The 17,485-nt window shown below is 39.2% G+C and overlaps 1 protein-coding gene across 6 annotated transcripts in view; it reads left to right on the plus strand.

Annotated features, from left to right (window-relative positions):
- The first annotated feature begins 659 nt into the window (after positions 1-659).
- Positions 660-17,485, plus strand: part of RHOBTB1 (Rho related BTB domain containing 1) — a 140,047-nt gene continuing 123,221 nt past the window's right edge. For 4 of the 6 annotated variants that reach the window (XM_017855499.1, XM_017855500.1, XM_017855498.1 and 1 more), the window contains exons 1-2: positions 660-749; positions 15,575-15,675. The gene's annotated coding sequence lies outside the window, so the exon portion shown is untranslated. Of the gene's footprint in view, positions 750-1,169; positions 1,251-13,853; positions 13,978-15,574; positions 15,676-17,485 lie in introns of those variants that run through there. The other 2 variants (XM_017855496.1, XM_017855495.1) reach the window with 2 other exon arrangements.

Raw genomic sequence — 17,485 nt, forward strand, 5'->3', positions numbered from 1 at the left:
CGCTGAAATGTCACTAGCCTGGGGCCTCCAAAGGTGAACGTGCAGAAGGCTGCAGTAAGGATGGAGAGTCTTTATGTAAACGACATGACAGGACACCAAGTCATGTGTGGTTTGTGATGTCAGCAGAACCCTCTGATGGAATCCTTGAGTTTCCATCACTTGGCTAGAGAACGTCCCTATAAGAAAAGGCTGACCCTTGACATCACCAGAAACTTTCCCCAGACTTGGTGTCCATTTGCAGGAGATGCTCCCGCTGGCGCCCCCCGCGAGTCCCAGAGGTGGATGGGTCCTGGGGAGACTTCCAGAAGGGGCGGCCCCTCGGGCCCTGCGCAGAGAAGGGCGAGGCCGCAGGCACTGGGGCCACAAGGGCCGGGTCCAAAGACCGGGGTCCCAGCAGGGCCCCCACGCGCCAGCGGCTGACAGCCCCGGGGGGCAGGGGGGTGGCGGCCCAGGTCTCCCGGGACCGCCTAGGCGTTGGGGTCCCGCCTGAGGACTGTCCGGCAGGCCACGAGGATGGGGAGGGACCCGTGGTCCCCGCCCAGCAGGGCGGCGGCAGCCGGGCCGGGAGAGAGGTGGCGGAGCGGAGACAGTGGCCCGGGATGCGGGCGGGGAAGGCGGCCGAGGTGGGAGAGGGCGGGGTCGGCGGGGCGGGGCGGGGTCGGCGTCTCCCGGCGGCTTTACAAAGCCCGCGCAAGCCTCGGCCGCCCGGCGGGACCCAGAGCCGCCGCGGGAGCCTCCAGCGTCCCCAGGTAGCGCGGGCGTCGCGGGGCGGGGCGGGAGCGCTCCTGGGAGGAGCTGCGCCAGGGTGGGCGGGATTATGTGGGGGGGTCTCTGCCCACCCGCAGTCCCCACATCCGCAGACTCATGAGGACGCGAGAGCTTGGAGCATCGCATCCCTTTGCACCCTTGAAAGGAGGGTGACCTGGTTACCTTTCGCTGACCTCCTGACAGCTAGCCCAGCTGCTCTGACAAAGCACAGGGCCGCAGAGGGTGCTTGCTTCCAGAATACTTTGGGTATCTTGAGCACCCTCCTACCTAAGCGTCCTCCAACGCGCGCACGCACACGCACGCGCACACACACACACACACACACACACACACACACACACTGGTGGAGGCGGGTGGCCAGAGGGATTAGAGAGATAAAGTCACTGTCAGTCAGAAAAAATAAGAATCTGGGCTGGACGTGCCACACTGGGGTCTTCTGAAAGTAGGTGCAGCATCTGCAGCTCCTCATGCCGGGCCCTAAGGTGATGCGGGATTGATTTTTCTTGGTTTGTTAGCTGTGAAATCCCCGGGCTGTAAAAAGGTTTGGGTCAAGAACTAGACTTTGATTTATTGAGGCTTGCTTTGCCCTGCTATGCCACACCTTGTGGTGTCTGGGGTATTTTGGAGCACTCATATAAGTTTGAATTGGTATTCAAGGGAGCTTGGTTTTTAATACTTGGGAATTTAAAAAAAAAATGAAGATATGCATTCTCTTAAGTTTAAATTGAGTTTTATTTTTCAATACACATGTATGTATTTTAAGAGAAGTAATCACTGGTGATGTCACTCAAAAGTAATCACTGGTCATGTCACTCAAATAGTGAGTCCACCAGGTGTGGCGTTGTTAGAATTTGAATTTGAAACTAAGTTTACCCTATAGTTTTAGAGAAATTGACTGCTTCTTTATGTGCCTTTTTATGCGCTGTATTATTGGGAGGTATGTGTGCTGAGAATCGTGTCACATCATCTTGCTGTTGGTGAGAAGGTCTCCCCTGGTGTTGGCCACCTGACTTGGGACAAAACCCAAAATATATATATTTTTATCACTAGTGTTTCAGTGTGTGCAACTGTGCTTCTTGGGCCACTAACCTTAGTCTCTGGTGAGAAGAAATAGGTATCAAAAATGTGCCCTAGGCACATTTGGGAGCAAGGAGGAAGGCTGTAGATTTCTTTTTCCCCATTAAAGTTTTCATGTATTGGCAATTTAAACCCCAAAGCATTGTTTACCACCTGTCAGATGCACTCAGAAGTGTAAGGATTAACTAATAAAAGATTTGTAAAATGCTTCCTGAATCTAAAATTCTATAAATATGCTAAATAGTAATAATCCACCCATAGTTAAATTTATGTAGCTGCTTCTGCCATGCATATAAGATGATTTAGATGCATGTTTCCTGTCAATTAAACAATGAGTTTGGAGCAAAATAATGAGTTCAATTCACATCCTATGAAACTTTGAAATAAAATTTCTCCCATAAAGCAGCAGCAGCAGAGAATCATAAAATAAGCTGCATTTCAAAAAGCTGTATATGAAATGGCATTTACCTTATGGTTGGGTGAAGAGGGACCCAGTGAACTTCTGAAACTAAGAAATATTCAGCCCTGGTTCATGTGTGTCTGAACCATCAACATTCCCTAACGGGGAGGGCATGCAGGTTTTGTGGAACAGCCTCATAGCTTTCCAGTCTAATCCAAGAAATACGCCTCTTGGTATTTTAAGGTTGAATTCAACCTGTGGTTTTGTTCATAGACAATGAAGAAAATCTGTATAGTTACTTGGATTAATTATTTATTCTTCCAATATCACGGGCTTGGTTTTGAGGCATCCTTAACACCAGCTATCATTTTAATATCCTGCAGATAACTGGTTTGTTCCCAGTTGATTTAGTGGCATATTAACATTTTTCTCTGAGCATGTTTTGAATAACAAAGTGTGTCATTCTTCTGTTTACTGACATCCTAGAGTAAAACCCGTTTCTTTTATTCTACCTTTAAGTATAAATACAGATACAGGTGATCTTTCTTTTGTTTTAGGTAGACAACTCTAGATTTATCACTAGCAGGTTATGCTGTGACCTTAATGAAGTTGAGGATGTCTTTTTTTTGACACTTGTCCCATTTAGTGGACTTTTCTTTTCATTTCCTCCACTAGAATTTGGATGGGCAGTTGCTAAATAGACTCCATTCCCGTATTCCACAACCTTCCCTCTGCCGCCACTCCTCCTTTATCCGAGTAACTTAACCTCTGCTCTACTTTGTCTTAACTTGACAACAAGTTGTTACGGGTGAAAGTGCGCTAGGTGAAAAATAAAAGAGCTTGCATTTCTGGAGCAGCTGTGATATACTAGGCACTGTGCCACAACATCTCATTAAATTCTTGTAATAATCTGGTGAGGCAGACGTTGTCTGTGTTTCACAGAAAGGAAAACTGAGGCTCAAAGAAGCTCTCATGCCCAAGGATGAACAGTTTATGAATAGAAAAGCCAGGATTTGAATCAATACAGTCTGGTACTTCCTGCTCCGTTGCAATCTCTAAGAAGAGTTCACATTCTGGACTGAAGTGTGGAAGAGTTCTTCTGTTAATTAGCCATTTGACCTCAGAGAAGTCCTTTAACCCTCTGGGCCTCTGGTTTCCTTTCACTAGTTTTGGATTAAATTATCTCTCAGAGATAGATGAGACAGTTCCAGGATTTTGGATGCCAAGCACATAAGCTATTTCTCCCACAGAATCCCAGAATATGCTCTCCCTTCCCATTTCTCCACCCCCTTCCTTCCCATTTTTCTTCTTTTCTTCCTTTAGGTCTAAGTAAATTGCACTTACTCCAGGAGGCTTTTCTGAACTCCCTTCTGTTCTTCTCCATCTCAGCCCTCAGTGAACCCTCATGGAGCCGATTACAAACTAAAGTCTCTCATTTTTATTTGTTTAATATGATTGTTGTTTTTATCTTCTTCCCCATCCCTCCCTACTTCCCCATCAGAACATAGGCTGCATAGGCCAGAACTCTGTTTTCTGACTTTTTTCATTACTGTAGTCCCAGGGCCTAGCACAGTGATGAATGGCACATATTTGTTGGTCTGTATGTTTGAATAAATAATTATCTCTTATAAAAGACATGTGTGAATGGCTAATATATTGTCCCTTCCTTGGGAAAGCCTAAATGAAGCATCATTGATCTTACAGTGTTAGAGAGGGTGAGCCTGAATTATGAATGGAGATCTGAGTGCCGTAATGGAGATGACAGGGCCGCCCTCAGACACACAGGACAAATGGACACACTGCACCTAGTACAACCCCGTATTTTACGGCAGGGGAAACTGAAGCTCAGAATGATAATAGAAATTTAGGTCTAGACAATACTTTAGAGATCAGCGAATAGTCTAAGCCATTGTTTTATTGATGAGCAAACTGAAGCCCCCCAAAACAGATCATAAACTATAGAACCTAAGCCTTCTGACTTATAAACCAGCATTCTTTTCACTCAGAGATCAAAAATAGTGAGAACCACCCAGTCAACAGGAGTAAGGAGCTTTGGGCAATGATGCTTTCTTTCAAAAATTCAAAAGAGCCTTATGTTGCCCAGACCAATCCTGAGTAGCAGCATTAAAACATCTTAATATGTATAGTCTATTTTCAAATTTCTTCTGATCTCTATAAACTTCGGTGACACATTTACTATTTTAATAATCCATCAAGCAGCCTTTTAATACCTATCATTAGTTTACCAATTCAATTTAAATGCTTAGACGGTCCAAATAGAAAATTTACAGTGCTGAGCATTTAACACTGGTGTGATAGATTAAAGATACATTTCAAAGATGATTGCGAGTTTGAACCTCACCAAAATGATAACTTTTCTTCTCTAACATAGACAGCAATCCTTGCTAAAGTATTACATTTTATAAACAAACAGTTCTTAAAGTTTAGAGGGCATAAAATCATCTGGAAGGCTTTTAAAATCACAGATTACTTGGAGCCATTCTGCACAGTTCTGAATTAATAGGTTTGAGATTGCCCCCACACAACTGCATTTTAGCAAATACCTTTGGTGATTTCTCAATCAAACGGTCTGAAGATCTCATTTTGAGATCCAATAACAATTTTGGTATGTTTTTAATTTCCCCAGATTCTTCCTAAGAGGATATTTTAAAAAAAGATATTTGGGGAGGAACTCAGTGTGTTTGAATCAAGCTAATAGCAGAGATGATTAAAATTGTTTACTAGGTATGATGACATTTGTTTCCTTGTAGCAAAAGTTGTGTGTGTGTGTGTGTGTGTGTGTGTAATCATGATGTGGCTACTAGACTTGATATTGGCCTCAAATCAAGCATGTTCAAAAATGTTTCTATTGGACCACAAAAATAAATTGATAAGTAGTAATAAGAGTTGAGTGTTAAGTTTCATGAGGAAATACTGAAGTCCCTTGTTCTCCGGATGGTTACATTCTGTACAGTTGAGAGATAAGATTAATATCCATGAAACGTTCAGGATAAGTTTGCAAATCAAATACAGGATGCCTAGTTAAATCTGAATTTCAAATACACAACAAATCATGTTTTAATAAAATTGTGTCTCCCCTATAATATTTTTATTTGCTAAATCTGGCATTCCTGATCAGAGAACATTAGTGTTCAGTGTCATTAGTTTCTAGAAGTAAGGGTGCTGAGTGGTGGTTGTTAAGCTTAATGAAATTGATAAAAGCTCTGGACGTGCTCCTGAGAAAAATGCCCCCATGGCACATTCCAACAGGCCTCGCATTACCATCCCTTGGGTTCCAGGCTGCCGAAGCTCTCAGGGACATCAGGTCATCTATAGTGGGGGACATCAGGTCATCTACAGTGGTAGACAGTGAGGCAAGCTCCTCAGGCTATTTTCTCTGGGCTGGAAAGGTCTGGAAGGTGACTGTGAAAAGTATAGTTGAACTAGGCCTTAAGGAGCAGAATTTAGCTGGATTGTGGGTGGGAAGACATCTGAAGCTTTGAGAGGAGGCAGATTCCCTCAGGCCCTGAGGGTATTTAGTGCAGAATACTGAGAAATCAGCTTGGGCAGGTTAAAAAAACAAAACAAACAAACAAAAAACTGGATTGTAGACATTCTTAAGTTTTAAAGGGTTTAGACTGTCCATGTTGGAAAATAAAGAGTCTTCATTGATATGTCAGTGGGGAGAACATGATTGAACAAAAGGAAAGAATAAGAAAAGCATAGGAAGCCCAAGCTCCAGAGTCAGTCAGCCTGGTACAAGCTCCTCCATTTACGAGCTATGAGGTCTTTGACGTGTGAGCAACTTCTGTGAGTCCCCATCTCCTGAGCTGTGAATTGGGAATAATAATAGAAGCTACTAATGGGGTTGTTGTGCGAATAAAATGAAGTTGTTTGGTGCTTAGCACAGTGTGTGATACTGCATAAATATTCAATTAATGGTGCATAAGTACTATGACATGCTCCTGCTGCCTCTAATATTGTTCAAGAAAGAGAAGTCTCAGCAATCTGCTTGAACCTGATTTTTTTTTTTTTTTTTTGGGGGGGAAGTAAAAAAAAGAGGAAAATGATTGATTACTGGATTTGAATATAGCTTTAAAATCTCCCTTTTCCAAGTTGAAATTGCATTAACAAAAAACAGTAAGGGCAGAAACAAGTGAGCAAAATGCCGTGTGTACTTCTGAGATTTTTAAAATAAGTACATTCAACCCTTTATTATTTCTCCTAAGAGGAAATATTATGGATAATTCAAATAATTTACTCTGATCCCAATAAACATTTTAAAATTATATATGTTACTCTTAATAGCAGTTTGCCATCTTTTTTGGCCAATATTTAAATTAATCAGCATGTGATTGTTGTTCCCCAAAGCCTTTTAAACAGTAAGAGAAAATGAGGTTATCAGAGATAATTTACAAAGCAGCCAGGTTTCCCTCAAGTAGGTAATAAGGCTGACCACTAATTTTGGAAATGATTTCTTGGGTGCTCTGGAGTCAGACTGCTTAGGTTCCAATCTCTGGTGGCTCCTCCCCCAGGTCAGTCATTTTGCTTCTCTAAACCTCAGTTTCTTCCTATAGGTAAAATAAAAGTAGTAACATTCCTTCCTCAAAGGGTATGTGCACTGAGTCCTCAGTAAGGTGCCTGGTACACGGAAAGCACTTTCCAGCTTGTAAGAATTTCTCAGCATGGAATTTTATGACCAAAGCAACATAGTCATCTTATTGGTATATTATTTTCTTTAATATACTCATAAAGAATTTAGTTCAGGAAAGCATCTAATAATGTGGGAGCTATTTATGATCTTTAGTCACAGCTTAATGTATTGATGTACGCAACCAGGGTTGTTTAGAGCATTTTCCAAGCCACAGAGTAACATCGTACTCCATGTACTCCAAGCCATAGAGTACAATATTACTCTATGGCTTGGAAAATTTGAAAGAATTTTTAGCTGCAATTTTCGTTACGTGGTTCTTTTTTTTACTTATCTATCTTCAACTGTAACAGGGCGATTGGTGCTTTTCTAAAGAGCTTTGGGTTTCTTGTGCATTAAAGTGTCTGGGCCCTAGAATTTACTTGGCTCATAAACTTATGAGACAGAACAATATAAGATCGGTTTAAGGTACATTATAGTTGCATGTATGACAGTTAGTTTTTATTTAGTTTTGCTAGAGAGCATCTCCCACAGTGCCTTAAAGATAGTAGACTCAAATATTTATTGAATGAATTTAATGTATAATAAGATGCATTGCATTTTTTTTTCCTGAGGATATCTTTATCTCACATTAGAAAATCTAACTTTAAAAAAAAAAGAGAAGGAAAGATCATGCAGATATTTCTAGACCGAAGTATTATTGAAAATGTGAACTTGGAGATCTACCATTTGTATTTTCTGGAAGTGCTATCATTTTCACAAGCCTGTTTCTCCCACAGGGTCTTTGCATTAGCTGTTCCGTTTCTCTGGAATATTCTTCCCTCAGATGGTGCTTGGCCCAGATAAGATATCACCTCTTCAGAGAAGTCCTCCCTGACCACCTAATCTCACTCACTTTCTATTACGTCTCTTTGTTTTATTTATTGTAGTATATTACCATGTGATTGTTTCATTTTTCTAATTGTTTATCCTCATCCTTACTGGACTAGAAGTACCCTGAGGTCAGAGGTCAAGCCTACATGTTTACTGTTATCTTCCCAGGATCTAGTATAGTGCCAGGCATTTCATAGATACTCAACAAATATTTTGTCAATTTGTTGAATTAATAAAGATCAAGATACGATTTTTTACTGTTATCCTAACGCATAGCAGTAATTTCTAATCTTTTGAGTCACATTTACCTTTCAGAATTGGATTAAAATTTTGACACTCCTCCTTAACGAAAATTTGCGTACATGACTTTTTGCCTACAATTTAAGTTCATGGATCTCAGGCTAAGAACCTCAGCTCTAAAGGTGTATATACAAATATTAAGAAAATCAAATTGCACTATTGAGCTAAATGTCACCAAAAAATTAATTACTACAAATGAATTATAAATTTCAATGCTCATATTTTTACAGTAACCAATTACATGTTGCCTTTGGAGAATTTTGCAACCCTCCAGAGGAAAAAAAAGACTACCTATAAATGTTATATATTTTATTTATATGCTGGAAAGGATTTAGGGCCTACAGAAAAGGCTAATAAAATATATACTGTACAGCAATATAAAATGTATTTCAAGTAGGTAAGAAAAAATGAGTCAAAGGAAAAAAATAAGGGTAAGAACATAAGATAGGGTCATGAGAGAGATTCATACTCAAAATTTATGCCATGAAATTCAACACTCTTTCTACAAGATAGTAACAAATTTTGTTCTCAGTTTTTGAGCAGCCAATGCAAAGGAGAGAAAAATCAGTTATGCCTTGCAGAGGGTCATATTTTATATATACTTATACATGAATATATGTATATGTATATAATAGAAACTGCCTCTTAAAAGAAGAAAGCTTGAATATTGTAATAAAGAATAAAAAGATATATTTCTGGTGTTTTGTTTTTGGCATGTGCCCTTGTAGCTGAGCCTGAAATAACCCATTAAAAATGCTTTAAAATGACTAGCACTTTGAATGTTTATAATTAAGGTTTTATAGCTTATTGTAATTTTTGTCAGCAGTAGACCTTTGGAAGGAGGCCTCATTACACCAGTAAGAAGAGATGGAGCTTGTGTAATGAAGATAATGGGTTTTCTCTGTTTTCTTACAGTCCCTCTTTTTACCTAACCAAGCAGAGAGACACTTCCCCTCCATCACTCCACCATTTCCAGTGTTGCACACTATTTAATAAAATGCTGGAAGCTCTCATTCTCTCCTTAAGAGGCATGCACCTAGGACATTGACTAAAGCAAGTTATTCCTGCTAACCTTAGTTGCCTTGGATAGGAGTCTATCTGGGACTTCTATGCCTTCTTTATTTGAGAGAGCAAATACAATAACTAGCTTCTTAGAACATTATGTGGATTTGTGGCATTCTCTGAGGGGCTATAAATGGATCACATTGACAGCTTTATTTGTCATTCTTAAATGGAATGTGTTTTTTTCCCCTTTGTGTTAAATCAAAATCAGATGACATTTCTTATTTCAATGTGGAATGTTTTTACTCTCATAATTGCAAAAACGCATTCATAACTGATACTATTCTAATTTACAAAATTTGTGTTTCATGCTTTGGGGGCATGAGAAAAATGTGACTGAGGGAAAACATCTTATGCAACATTTATGTTTCGCCTATTTATTGAGATCCTGATACAGTTGCTAGAATTCTGTCACCATATGGAAGCAGAGACAATTATATTGCATTTGATGACATGAATTTTAGAAGCTAAGATACAAAAAGGCATATCCAGCAGAATACCTACAATCCAGAGACTTAGGCATTTTTGAAATCTCTTCTCTCCTTTGTGTCCCCAGCATGTCTGTGGACCTTGTCCTCCTTTCCTCCCCTTGCAATGACTTCTATTCAATATATACAGTAGCAAAAATGAAGATAATAGGACTAGAAAATACTACCTTCATATCTTAGCACACATCTTATATCATAAAACCAGTTGCATCTGCTCAGGTGAAATGTTTCATTCAGAAACCCCTATCATTCCCATTCACCCACTACTAAGCCTGAATGAGAACGGAAATCTTCCTCCTTTCATTTCTTATATCCATTCAAAGATCTCAGTGCTCTTGTGACCCCAATTCTGTGCAAAATGTACTCCTAGCCTGGTGTTTAAAAATCCTGGTTGGTACATGTTTCTCACTGGATTTGTCTTTTCATACTGATTTCACACACTCACACTTTCAAAAAAGTTGTCTTTATTGATAATCTACTATGCGTTAGACACCGAATTGCATCAGATACTCCCTTCCTCCATTTGGCCTATGGACTGGGAAGGGAAGACAGTAAAAGAATGACACACATGAATATGAAATCGAAACTGTTCTAAGTGCTACAAAAGAGATAGAAGGTTCTGTAAAATGAGATCCAAATGATGCACAGGCATCAACTAGACCAGGCATATAGGCAGAAGGCATGCTGCACGGGGAAGTCCTCTAGCAGGAGACAGAACAGGCAGCATGAAAGACTGAGGGAAGGTCGGGCGGGGGGCTCGTGCCTGTAATTCCAGCACTTTGGGAGGCTGAGGTGGGCAGATCACAAGGTCAGGAGTTTGAGACCAGCCTGGCCAAGATGGTGAAACCCTGTCTCTACTAAAAAAAAATTACAAAAATTATCCGGGCATGGTGGCATGCGCTTATAATCCCAGCTGCTCAGGAGACTGAGGCAGGAGAATTGCTTGAACCCAAGAGGCAGAGGTTCTAGTGAGCCGAGATTGCACCACTACACTCCAGCCTGAGTGACAGAGCAACGAGCAAGACTTCGTCTCCATCTCAAAAAAAAAAAAAAAAAAAAAAAAAAAAAAAAAAAAAAAAAAAAAAAAATACGGGGGGGCAGCCTACAATAAGAGAAAAAAAAAAAAAAAAAAAAAAAAAAAATTACTGAGGGAAGGCCACAATGTCTGGAGTACAGAAGAAGAGTGAACTGCTTAAGTCTGGAGATGTCATCAGGTCCATCACCATGGGAACCTTTTTAGCCATATCAGGAAATATGCCTTTATCCTAGGACCAGTGAGAAGATTGAGGATTTTGGTTGCTTTTGGTTTTTTTGGTGGGTAGGGAGTGCTGTAGTTAGTTACATCAACAATTTTACATTTTGAAAATATATTTCTGGCTACCATGTGGAATATGGGTTGGCAAGGGGGAAAGGTATGCAGATCAGTGAAATATTTCAGTAGAGAGATAGTGATACCCTGGCCTAAAGGAGAAGGATGAGGTGTTAGTGACTTCTGAAAGGTGAATGGGTTCAAGAGATATATAGGAGGTAAAATTGACAGGCCACCTTCTGTGTTATCTATGTGCACCCCATGAGGAAGTGTCAGGGAACAATGGAGGAGGAACATGGGTGTGAAAACAGATGCTAAGCTCAGTGTTGGACATGTTGAGTTTGAGATGTCTTGAGACATCACGGGAGACAGCAGACATTGGATTATGGGTGTGCGGCTTGTCAAAGATATAAACTTCTGACTCATCATGACATTCATAGGTCTGGAGGCAGATATGATTGCTTAGAGAAAGATAATGAAGCAAGTGATAGAAGAAAACACTGAGACCAAAATGCCTGGAGGAAATCAAACCCATAATGGCGCAGTAGTGAAAGATGAGCCCACAGAGGATGAAAGACAGCAAAAGAAACAGAAGGAAACCCAGGGATTCCTGGGTCATGGTGGGCAGAGGAGCAAGCGTTCTAGGAAAGTAGCAGGGGTCAGCTGAGTTGAAAGAAGAAGACTGACAAATGTGTGTTTTATTGAGCATGGAGGGAGAATACTGGTCAGGGGAGAATTACTTTTGAATTAAAATAAAGAGAAATTGCTAAGTGATATGTACGGGAAATAACAGTTGTAACTGGTTCTGTCTGTCATCCTGCCTGTTTGAGAATATTTTACATGTTCACATCTTGCATCTGTCTCAAAAAGATTCTTGAGGAATAGGCAAGATAGAGAGAAAAATCATTGGCCTATTGGTGACCACTAGAAAGAGAGAGAAACTAAGAGGGAGCATAGACCAGTCTGAGGTTCTGAGATCTGAATTGGAGAGAAAAGATTGAACCTGCACACCAAGAGTATTGTATGAGCACATTCCCACCTGTTTGTCCCATCAGTGGTGCTCCTACGGCCAGGGTAAATAAATGTCATGAAGCAATGCTGGCTTGCCTCTCCCACCTGCTTGCATTGCTATGTTGGGTGCAGGGTGGGGGTGGGGGGAGCCTGGGACATCACAGAGCACATGCTTGGGGACTTCCATGAACTGCAGCCTCAGTTTTCCTTCCTGCTTCTGCTTCAGCACCAAAGTTTGAACCCCACCCAGAGTAGGGGCAGAGTGGACGTCACTGTCTCAGCACAGGGACAAGGTGATAAGGCAGAGGTTAGATTGCACAGCTGTGAGCTGTCACTGGGAGGTAAGAGAAGAAAGATGTGTCTATGATTATTTGCAGTAGTTTGCCTATGAAGAGGAAGTGAGAGATTAGGGGGCAACTGGAGAGAGATAAGGCTGAGTAAACATTTATTCATTCAACAAATATCAACCTATCTTATATGTACTAGGCATTAGGACTAGGACAGGCACCAGGAAGACATTTTCCATTCCCCATGGAAAATCTACCATAAAATATACTTATGCCATAAAATAAATTCATGTGATAATCTCAAATGCATTTTATAATCTGATGTCTTAAAACAAATGCAACATTTTTCCTAAGATGTAAATACTTACTTGATTTTTATAAAATAATCAAATTTGTGTTTTAAGAAAGAAAATAACACATCAGCTTCTACTTTTTTCTCTCATTTTCTCTTTTCATTCTTTTGTCTTTCAAATCAGACAGTTTTACTGTTGTCACTTATTATTCAAAAATATTTTCTAAAATGGTGTCCTTAACCCTATGTTCAGAGCCTTTTACAGTGCTATCTGCCTGAAAAAAAAAAATGCTTTAATCTCCTATAATTTTTAGAGCATTCAGTATTACCCCATGGAAGTTAGAAATGTGATTAAAGCAAGGTTTCCCTAGCTAGATTATAAACTTCCTGATAGTAAAGGCACTGCTGGGTGTATAGCTATCCAGAATAAAGCCAGAGTACTATAAATGCGACTTTCATAGGAAGGGTACAATTAAGGATCCTTGGTTTGTAGAAGAGGAGGGTACAATGAATTCTTAACCAAGGATTCAGGAAGATCCCTGAAGGAGGTGGTATTTAAACTTGGTATTAATTCGTGTGTTCATCGCATCACTATTCACAATAGCAAAGACATGGGATTAACCTAGGAGCCCATCAGTGGTGGATTGGATAAAGAAAACGTGGTGTACATACACTGTGGAATACTTCACAGCCATGAAAGTGACAAAATCATGTCCTTTGCAGCAACATGAATGCAGCTGGAGGCCATTATCCTAAGTGAATTATCACAGAAATGGTAAACCAAATACTGTATGTTCTCACTTACGAGTGTGAGCTAAATGTTGGGTGCACATGGACATAAAGAAGGGAACAACAGACACTAGGGACTACTAGAGGGGGAGGGAAGGAGGGGCAAGGGCTGAACAACTACCTATTGGGTACTATGCTCACTACCTGGGTAACAGGATAATTTGTACCCCAAACCTCAGCATCCACACATTGTATCTATGTAACAAACCTGCACATGTATCCCTTGAATATAAAATAAAAGTTGAAATTATATTTTTTAAAAAATAAAATATTGGTTCCTTGAAATAAATAAATATAACTGTGTGTTAAAAGTTGAGTATTTCAGACAGCAGAAAGCTACTAACCAGGGTCTCAGAGGCAGGAAACAACTTTTCGCAGGAGTTAGGGGGTGGGGAGGGTTTGATAGTGAGGGGAGATGGTTTAGAATGACTAGAGAGGTTATGTGGAAAGTGGTAAACATATTGATCTCAGATCTTGGAAAACTGTGCTTGAAAAGTTTATCCTGTACAGGTCTGTTGAAGAGCTGTTAGAAGTTTTCAAGCAAGGGGAGAAGCATGAGTTTTAAGAAAAAGACTAGAAACACCTGGAAACCTGGGAAATGATGGGAGATTGAAAGCAGGAATACATTAGATGAGAGGTCATTGCCTACATGGGAGATGGAGGATGGTGGGTGAGTTTCTGAACTGTGTCAGTGACCTTGGATATGTCAATGGGAAATAGGGCTTTTTGTATGCAAGGCGGCATATGTGTATTGTGGGAAGTAAGAGAATGAAGATGATGCCAAGTGTCGAACCAGGGAGAGTGGCAGTGCCATTGATTTTAAGGAACAGGGAAAAAAGGCAAATTCAGGAGAGGATGGGGATGAAGATCTAGTTCACAAAAGCATCCAAAAAGATATAATTTAAGCTCTAAATGTGAATGAAATTGCTGCCAAGTGGAGAATCTTGTGGAAGGCCCACGTTTAAGGGAAGGCAGAAGAAGAGAAGCCAGAAGAAGAAAATTCAGGGGAGTTTCTTGAGATGGAAATTGAGGTTTCAGGAAAGACAAGAAAAAGATGTGGATTTCAAGGAAGAAGCCTCATGCTGTGATATGTTTCACTGATATAATCACTAGGTTGTGCCTTTTCTCTTTCTCTTCCTTTCCCTGTGGAACGGCCCCATGAAATGGGCTGTGCAGTGGTCCGTTTTGTCTCACATCCGGGTCCACGCTTCATTTTTGCAGCTCTGCCCTTACTCATTAATGAGCAACAGCTGGCCTGGAGCCACCGGCAATCAACAATTGCCTTCAGAAACTCCTCCTTACTGTTGAGAAAATGACTTAGTAAAGAAGCTGCTTGTGTCTTTGTTAGAGAGGCGCAGAAAGGGAGGAGAGCTGGATGATTTGCCAATTGGGAGTTATTGGTTTTGTATTTAAGGTTGTCCTGATTCAAGCTTCAGGTTTGTTTCTAGGAATAACACAGTTTTTATGGCAATAATAACTACCTCCAGGCAAAACTACTGTTTTGCCCTTCAGTTTTTATATTAGGTAGTCAGTCCTACTCATAAAATAGTCCATTTTATCTCAATGCCTCTATTTCAGGTTTTACATGAAAAATTTCCCAATGAATTTTTTATTAGGAGGATAAAATACTTGGTTTCTTTGGAGGAAGTGATATGCTTTCTCCTAAGAATAAGACTTACAGAGTTTCTCCTACGAATAGGACTTTGTTTTCCTTTCACCTAAATTACCAAGAAATTCAAATCCAAATTATAACATCAATCACTTCAACTGTGTTGACCAGTATATATGGCCTATATATATATTACATATATAATCTTTTATTTATATTTTATTAATTTCTTGGAAAGCACCTCAAATCCTCAAGGTAAAAAGAAAGTCATAGCATAAATAAAAAATTTTATTGTTAAATAAATTCCTTTCCAAACATTATCTCATTTGACTGTCGAAACAGTCCTACTGAGTAACTGGCATTATTACTTCCACCTGGAAGATGAGGGCAGCATCAGGAAGTTGAGAACTTAAAGTTCACTCAGATGAAAACTATGAGTGAGATTTGACCCCAGATATTCTGTCTCCAAAGGCTGTAGTCATTTCAGCCTTCTTTGCTCTGACTTTTGTAAGCAGCTAGGAGATTTGTAAATGGCATGTAGTTGGCTGCCACACTTCTCATTCTCATGAGAAATAATCACTGACATAAGAAACTAATATTGTTTGAGTGGTTTTCTTGAGAGTGAAACATTCCATGCTTGTATGTATCTCTTTCCTAGGTTTTATAATAATCAAGAAGCACATGAAAGAGGCCTCTTCATCAAGCATTCTTGGCTAAGTTCTGAAGATGGAATTGAAGTTGATTTTCCCCCTTCATATGGTGAGTAACTACTAATTTAGGTAACAGAATTGGCTTTCCCCTTTCTCACAATATTTAACAAAGAAATGGAAAAGCATCTTGCGTAAAGATGGCATGACTTATGAATAATATCTAGATTGTCTTCATTATGTTTCACAAAAAATAGAAATATTTCATTTCTTAGTTCAATTATGGGTTTTATAAATTCTAGTTGAATATGTTTTCTCTGGTTTAGAATTTGAGTCATTTGGACCTACATATGAGTTTTGATTACTAAAATAACATAACTCTTCTACCCACTTTATACGCACTTAAAATTCTTTAGTGCATAGCATTTTGTACAGGAAATTGACATGTGGACTCTGAAAAGTCATGGCCGTATACAAGAAAGATTTAGAAATGACCAGATTGCTGTGCGTGGCATTTGTCTTTTTCCCAGATGCTTAGCTTGGAGCATCCGCCCTTTTTGGCCTGGGCACTGAATGTCTTTAATTAGAAAATCTTATTAGAACTAGAGTCATCCCAAGTGAGTAAAATCAGCTTTTGAAAAAAGGTCCACATTATTGAGTTTTTTCCCCAGAGTATTGTGCCTAAAAAATGTAGAATTATTTGAAATGGACAGTATGGACAGTTTACTTTCCTTTGTCCACCCATAAAATTATTTGTTATTTTCACTCTTCATTATATTTTATTTTTCTTCATATGTTTATATGGTCTAATGCATATTTAAAAGGAAAATTCTCTGTGTGTAGCTGCAAATATTGTAACATTTCATTTATTCCAAAGAATTAAGATGGTGGGCATATATGAATTTGTGGGAAAGCTGAATTATAGATAACTCTTAAACAAATGTGGCTTTTATTATCTTTAACTACATGTACTAACTTCAACAAAACCTTATAAAGTGGAAGTCCTTAAGGAGACCTGTTATAATAAATCATATGAACATTTTGTTATTAGCATATAGATTGGATGTATGTAGGAACTTGTAAAGTGCCTGAGGTTCCTTGAAAATTGTTTATTCTGTGTCTAAAAAGTGTACATAAGACTGAAAATAAATGTTTAAAACACCATATATTATCCACCCATAAATAAAGTGTTTACAAAGGAAAAGTAAATGTCCACCCAACTCATGAACAAATTACCAAAATATTTTAAATTTATTGAAGCCCCAAATTAATGAGATATTACCATGTGTGCATAAATAACTTAAAGAATAAAATTTGCTGATCCTTTTCTCATATGGATATTTGTGCTAATGAACCAGGATCCTATTTACACTATTAGTCCCCAAAGTAATTGCTTGTTTGAAGAAGTTCTGTCTTATGGGTTTTCAGTTAATTAAATCTATTTGCATTTTATGCACACATTTCAAATTCTCAAGCCCTATGTTTCATAAGCCAGATTCAAATATGTTCATGTAATAATATCTCTCATTAAGGCTGTAGTCTTTCATTTTAAAGGAANTATTTACACTATTAGTCCCCAAAGTAATTGCTTGTTTGAAGAAGTTCTGTCTTATGGGTTTTCAGTTAATTAAATCTATTTGCATTTTATGCACACATTTCAAATTCTCAAGCCCTATGTTTCATAAGCCAGATTCAAATATGTTCATGTAATAATATCTCTCATTAAGGCTGTAGTCTTTCATTTTTAAAGGAATGTTCAGAATAGCCATATGCATAAAACACTTATTAATGAAATCCTATCAATATTTTAGAAAAGTCAATCCATTAAATGTTATTTTTTTAGTTTAAATTTTCCTATTGGTAATGGTGATTACTATGCTGAACAGACTTCCAATCTGTAATGTTTCAGTTAACTTAATTTA

Source organism: Rhinopithecus bieti, unplaced genomic scaffold (assembly GCF_001698545.2).
Source record: "Rhinopithecus bieti isolate Rb0 unplaced genomic scaffold, ASM169854v2 scaffold_39703, whole genome shotgun sequence".
NCBI classification, from domain to species: Eukaryota; Metazoa; Chordata; class Mammalia; order Primates; family Cercopithecidae; genus Rhinopithecus; species Rhinopithecus bieti.